Raw genomic sequence first — 6,666 nt, 5'->3', positions numbered from 1 at the left:
ATTTGCAAACCCCCCTTCTTTTGGGTTCGACCCCATTACTTGCAACTTACTTGTCTTATATTTAGTCTTGATTTGTACGTATTGTGGTATATAAATTGTTAATTTGACCACCTTTAATTGCGACGTTTTAGGCGTGTCAAATTTTGGCGTCATTGTCGGGGAAGGGAACGGTTTTGCTAGTGTTTTCAATTGGTTTTTAGAATAGTTGTGTCAAGTTACTTGCATTGGTGTTCTAGTAGCTAGTTTGTGCTTGGTAAATTTGCTTGTGAGAACCTTTTGATCGTTTGATTCTCGTGTAGATCCTTTTATGGTTCATACTAGAAATTCAAGTGAAACTTTGCTTCCCAACGACCTAACAAGACCAAGAGGAAGATAACCAATCTTCTTCTACCAACAACACCATTTTTGTTGTAGAAAACGATATACAACCCATAAACATCATCATGGGGGATGCCGAGGACCGTGCACCTCCAAGGGCAAGGACCATCAAAAATATCACCACTCCGGACCTTACACAAGTTCCTTTGTGTATCTCTTTCCTGGCTCTATCGGAAAATGCTACTTTTGAGCTCAAATCCGGGCTTATTCATCAATTGCCACAATTCTATGGGACAAGTACCGAGGATCCTAACAAGCACTTGAACACGTTTCATGTGGTATGTTCTAGTATGAAAACCAATGGAGTCACCGATGAGCAACTCCAATTGAGAGCTTTTCCTTTTTCACTAAAGGATGCGGCAAATGATTGGATCTATTATCTTCCCATCGGAAGCATTACCACATGGAACCATATGAAGAAATCTTTCTTGGAGAAATATTTTCCCGCTAGTCTCTCCTCTTAAATCAGGAAGGAGATAAGTAATGTGGATCAAATGGATGGGGAAAACTTATATGAGTATTGGGAGAGGTTCAAGCAACTTCTTTCTAGTTACCCAAACCATGGTTATATCGATCATGACTTGCTCTTGAACTTTTGTGGTGGACTTCTTGAGGATGATGCTAGGGTGATTAAGGCCGCCACTCAAGGAGGAATTCAGTACATGTCGGTCCAAGAAGCAAATAATTTGATTGAAAGATTAGTGTGAAGTTCTAGGAATTTTGGAAGGAGGATAAAAAAGGCAAGTGTGGCATTTTCTTCAATGCAAAACCCCAACCATATGGAGGACAAAGTTGATTTTCTTACAAACTTGGTTAAGGAACTTGCAAAAGGAAGTGGAAGTACATCCCATGTGAAATTTTGTAGCCTTTGTAATGATCCAACCCATCCTACCGATGGGTGTCCATCCTTGCAAACGGATGAAGCAAATGAAGCGGTGAAGGCTATTGGGTTTAGGAAATTTGACCCCTATTCCAATACTTACAATGAGGGGTGGAAAGCTCATCTTAATCTTAGGTGGGGTGCAAACCAAAACAAAAAAGGGCCATCAAACTCTTCATTTCAAAACCAAATCAAAATCAAAACCAATCACAAAATTCATTAGAAGACATGATGAAAACACTTGCCATGAACAAAATGGCAATGCAAAAAGACAACCAAGCTTTGCAAGCCACTACCAAAGAGTTTCAAACCGCCATGCTTCAACAAAATCGGCTCACCAACTCTAGGATTTGTAATCTTGAGACTCAAATAGGTCAAGTTCTCAACACAATTACTAAACAACCCAATCAAGGAGGGAGTCTCCCTTCTCATACCATTCCTCCAACCAACAAGGAACAAGCACAAGCGGTTTCATTGAGGAATGGTAGAGAGTTGGTAGAGGCACCCAAGGCTCCTAAGAAATCAAGGCCACTTCCGTTTGTTCATGAAGTGGAGGATGTAGTAGAGGATAAAATTTAAGTAGTGGTGGATCATGAGAGAACACCTACACCCAAGAAATTGAGGATTTATGAAACACTTCCGGAATACGAGCCACAAGCTCCCTTTCCAAATGCTTTGAATGACACAAGGGTAATGGATAATAAGGCTTCAAGCCTTTACGATATCTTTTGTAAAGTGGAGGTAAACATCCCACTTCTTGACCTTCTTAATATTGTGCCAAAACATGCTAAATTTTTGAAAGAATTGTGCACTACTAAGAGGATCAACAAAGCTAAGAGTATGAAGAAAGTGAGGGCTAGTGAACATGTTTTGAATATGTTTTAAAAGCGTTTACCACAAAAGTGTGTTGATCCGAGCATGTTAACCATTCCTTGTAAGATTGGTGAATTCGAGTGCCAAAGAGCCATGCTTGATTTAGGTGCTTCTATCAATGTTTTGCCTCACTATCTTTATGAGTCCCTTAAGTTAGGACCTTTGAAACCGACTCATGTGGTTATTTCCTTAGCCAATATATCCAACATATACCCCAACGGCATCATTGAGGGTCTATTGGTCAAGGTGGGGGACATGATTTTCCCCGCCGATTTCTATGTGATTGAGATGGAGCCCGAAAAAGGTTCCCCTCCCATTCTCTTGGGAAGACCTTTCATGAAGACCTCAAACACTAAGATAGACGTGTATAGTGGATGTCTTACCATGGAATTTGAAGGTGAAAAGATTAAATATAACATCTATGAGGCAATGAAATACCAACCTCGTACTTAACCATGAGAAATGTCATTTGATGGTTGAGGAAGGAATAGTGTTGGGACATGTAGTGTCCTCTAGAGGAATTAAGGTCGATAAGGCCAAGTTCGATACCATTCGCACTTTGCCTTATCCTACTAATGTGCCTGAAATGAGATCTTTCTTAGGTCATGCCGGGTTCTACCGGCGTTTCATCAAGGACTTCTCTAAGGTTGTCGCCCCTTTGTGTAAGCTTCTTCAAAAGGAAAGTGAATTTTTCATGAGGGAAGAATGTAAGAAAGCCTTTGATACACTCAAGGAGAAGTTGATCACGACTCCAACCATTCAAGCACCTAATTGGAATGAGCCATTTGAAATAATGGCGGATGCAAGCAAATATGCCCTTGGCGTGGTTTTAGGCCAAAGGGTAGGGAAGTTACCTCATGTCATTCAATATGCTTCTGCTATGATGAATGAAGCTCAAAGGAATTATACTACCACCGAAAAGGAGTTCCTTGCGGTAGTATTTGCACTAGAGAAGTTCCGCTCCTATATCCTTGGAGCCAAAACCATCATTTCCACCGATCATATGGCCTTAAGGCACCTTGCCTCCAAGAAAGAATATAAACCTGTTTGATGCGGTGGGTATTTCTCTTGAGTGAATTTGATATTGAAATTAAAGATAAGAAAGGCTCCACCAACACGGTGGCGGATCACCTTAGTAGATTCATCCAAGAAGACTCCTCCTTGGGACCACAAGTTCCAATAAAGAAGACCTTCCCAGATGAAGCCCTTCTTACCTTGATGTCTACCGAACCTTGGTATGCACACATAGTGAATTACTTGGTCTTCAACAAGTTTACTTCGGGTTTTACTCGAAATCAAAAATATAAAGTCAAGTGTGATTCCATGTACTATGTGTGGGATGATCCTTATTTGTGGAAATTTTGTGCCGATCAAGTAGTGAGAAGGTGTGTGCCGGATACCGAAGTTATGTCAAATCTCCGGTTTTGCCATGAATATGCTTGTGGGAGGCACTTTGGAGACAAGAAGACGGCTAAGAAAGTGTTGGAGAGTGGTTTCTTTTGGCCAACACTTTTTAGAGATGCACACTCCTTGGTGAAAGCTTGTGATAGATGCCATCGAATGGGCAACATTTCAAGGAAAGGGGAAATGCCTCAAAACCCCATGCTCTATTGTGAAATCTTTGATGTGTGGGGTATTGACTTTATGGTGCCAATTCCCGTGTCTAATGGTTATACTTACATTCTCTTGGCGGTGGATTACGTCTCTAAGTGGGTAGAGGCTAAGGCCACCAAGACCGATGATGCAAATGTTGTTACTGAATTCATCAAGTCTAACATCCTTTCCCATTTTGGATTTCCTAGAGCTTTGATTAGTGACCGAGGCACGCACTTTTGAAATAAGGTTATTGGTGCTTTGTTAAAGAAATACGGGGTTTTTCCACAAAGTTTCTACGGCTTATCACCCTCAAACCAACGGCCAAGCGAGGTTTCAAATAGGGAGATTAAAGCTATCCTTGAAAAAACCGTCAATTCCGATAGAGAAGATTGGAGTGGTAGATTGGAAGATGCCTTGTGGGCATATAGGACGGCATACAAAACACCAATTGGTATGTCTCCCTACCGCTTAATCTTTGGTAAACCTTGTCACTTGCCCGTAGAAGTTTAACATAAGGCATATTGGACAATCAAGTCCTTTATTTTGCAAATTAATGAGGCGAGATTGCATAGGAAACTCCAACTTCAAGAGCTTAAGGAAATCCGTAATGATGCCTATGAGAATGCGGCAATTTACAAAGCTAAGACTCAAGCTTGCCATGATAATATGATCTCTCGGAAGACTTTTGAAGTGGGGCAAAGTGTTTTGCTATTTCAAAGTCGGTTCCGCATATTTTCGGGAAAATTGAAGTCACGGTGGATGGGACCCTATGAAGTGGTCAAAGCGTATGCTTATGGAGCAATTTACATCAAATGTCGTAAGACCGGAAGGGTGGTCAAAGTGAATGGGCAACGACTCAAGCCCTATTATGAAGGAGTTAAGGTGGGTGAAGTGGAAACATTAACCCTCGATACTCCTATTTATGAAGATTAATTGGGACTTGCAACTTTGTCGACCCATCGACGTTAAATAAACGGCAACCCTTTGTAAATAATTCTTTCCCTTGCATATTTACATTTCGCATTGCATATTGCATTTTAATTCCGTATTTGCATATTTAAATTAATTGCATTTTAATTTAATGTACATGCATTTTCATTACCGTTCATGTCATTTTAGAAAAGGTTAATGCGTGTTTTAGTGTGTAGGATACCAACCCAAGCTGAATACGTGAAGAATAGAAGCATGCGAGCTAAAAAAATTGGCCAAGAATGGAAGGATTGGAGATGAGGAAGACACAAAAACAGCACGATGGGCGCACCGTGCGCCTTCCTCACCTCCTTTGGGCGCACCGTGCGCCTGTCCCTTAACCAACCCGTGAAAAGACAATGCAACACGACACTTGCTCCATTAGTCCCCATTTCTTCACAACTTCATCTTCCCCAAACCCAAAACCCAACTCCAATCTTCCTAACTTCTTCAAACCTTCATCAAAATCAACCAAATCAAGTGCAAATACCAAGGAATCATCAACAAGTTCAATTTCACAACAATTTTGGCGAGGAAACTTTTGAGTTACTATGGGAAAGGCAAAGGAATCCGCGGTCTCATCGTCAAGGGGGACGAAGAGGGCCGCACCTTAACCTCAAATTAAAGAGTACTTAGGTCAGGAGGGGTTGTCGGGAAAGCCTCTTGAAAACTTCAAAAAACTTGACTCTAAGTCCTCCGTGGTAGTCACTAGGTTCCTTTACACGGGCACTCTTCGGGACTTGGGAACGTTACCTATCACGAGAGCTTTATTGGAAAAGGTTGGGTTGGAGACATGTATAGACCAAGACATTGTCACTAGGAGGAGCACCACACTTGAGTTCCTTGCTGTAGACACCTCGTTTCTGTACTCCCGCCAAACACCCAGTGATGATTGGGCCGCATGATTAGCATATGTCACGATTTTATGACGTTTTGTAAATCATTTAATAAAAGGTAACTCGTACACTTGTATCTACCCCTTGGTTGTCATCTAGGTGTCATTACGGTCGCTTTGGCAGTAATTAGAGTACATTTGGAGTCCGGGTCAAAAACCGTTTCCATTTCCTAAAACCGTCAAATCCCGAGTCAAAAAGCAATGTGCTTGTCTACCTAAGGTTAGGATGTCATAAAATGTAATGAGTATATCTCATTTTGAGTCCCATGTCACTTCTTTGGGCTAAGCTTAATGTTTACATTACAAAATGTGCATTTCATTTACTAAAATGACAACCCGACATTTAGGCCCATTTTACGAGGTGATAACGACTTTTTTGGGGCTGGCCTATTTCACAGAAAATTCTAGATCTTTCTCTTAGCTTTTAAATGCCACTGAAATCACCTTAATCCGAGTCTTGTAGAAAACGTTATGCCTAAAATACTACAGGATGTCAAACGCATTTTCTTGCGCAAAAGAATACTACCCGAGAAAGGACGCAGTAAGTGTTACGCCTCTTCCAAGGGTCGCAACACCTGCTGCGCCTTTTCTCAAGGCTTTCTTTTCGTCCAAGTTTCCGTGTTTCAACCTAAGTCGGTTATTTCCGGATCTTTCTTTCCTATTCCTTTCCAAATTCTACCCTTTCCATATTTCCTCCATATGTTTAGTATAAATAGAGCCATTCGCCTCACATATTTTTCACGCGAGTGTCCGCCCTTCTCTTCTCCATTTGCATTCTAAGACCACGCTCTTGCCTTTCGACGCCTACGTGCTTGATCAATCGACCATGTAAGCTCAGATCATTCTGAGTACCAGTCACGTTTGCATGACCAACCAATTTGACCACTACACAATCAATTGAAACAGTTTGTTTTAAATCCTTTTTCAAGGGCACTTTAATATTTGCATAGATCGAGCCGAGTTACCACTAAAAACCGATTTAGTTAAATCTCGCGACGCTAACATGTAAGTCTGAGAGTGTAAAATCCTATCTTAATTCTGTATTATAATTAATGTAAGAATTTATGACATAAGC

General features: G+C 41.0%; 1 non-coding gene across 1 annotated transcript; it reads right to left on the bottom strand.

Annotated features, from left to right (window-relative positions):
- Positions 1-839: 839 nt before the first annotated feature.
- Positions 840-946, bottom strand: LOC141625660 (small nucleolar RNA R71). Its single transcript, XR_012535429.1, has one exon. It is a non-coding gene; the product is annotated as a small nucleolar RNA R71 (small nucleolar RNA).
- Between the last annotated feature and the right edge of the window lie 5,720 nt (positions 947-6,666).

Source organism: Silene latifolia, chromosome X (genome assembly GCF_048544455.1).
Source record: "Silene latifolia isolate original U9 population chromosome X, ASM4854445v1, whole genome shotgun sequence".
NCBI classification, from domain to species: Eukaryota; Viridiplantae; Streptophyta; class Magnoliopsida; order Caryophyllales; family Caryophyllaceae; genus Silene; species Silene latifolia.
This window is presented reverse-complemented; position numbering and strand designations above follow the sequence as displayed.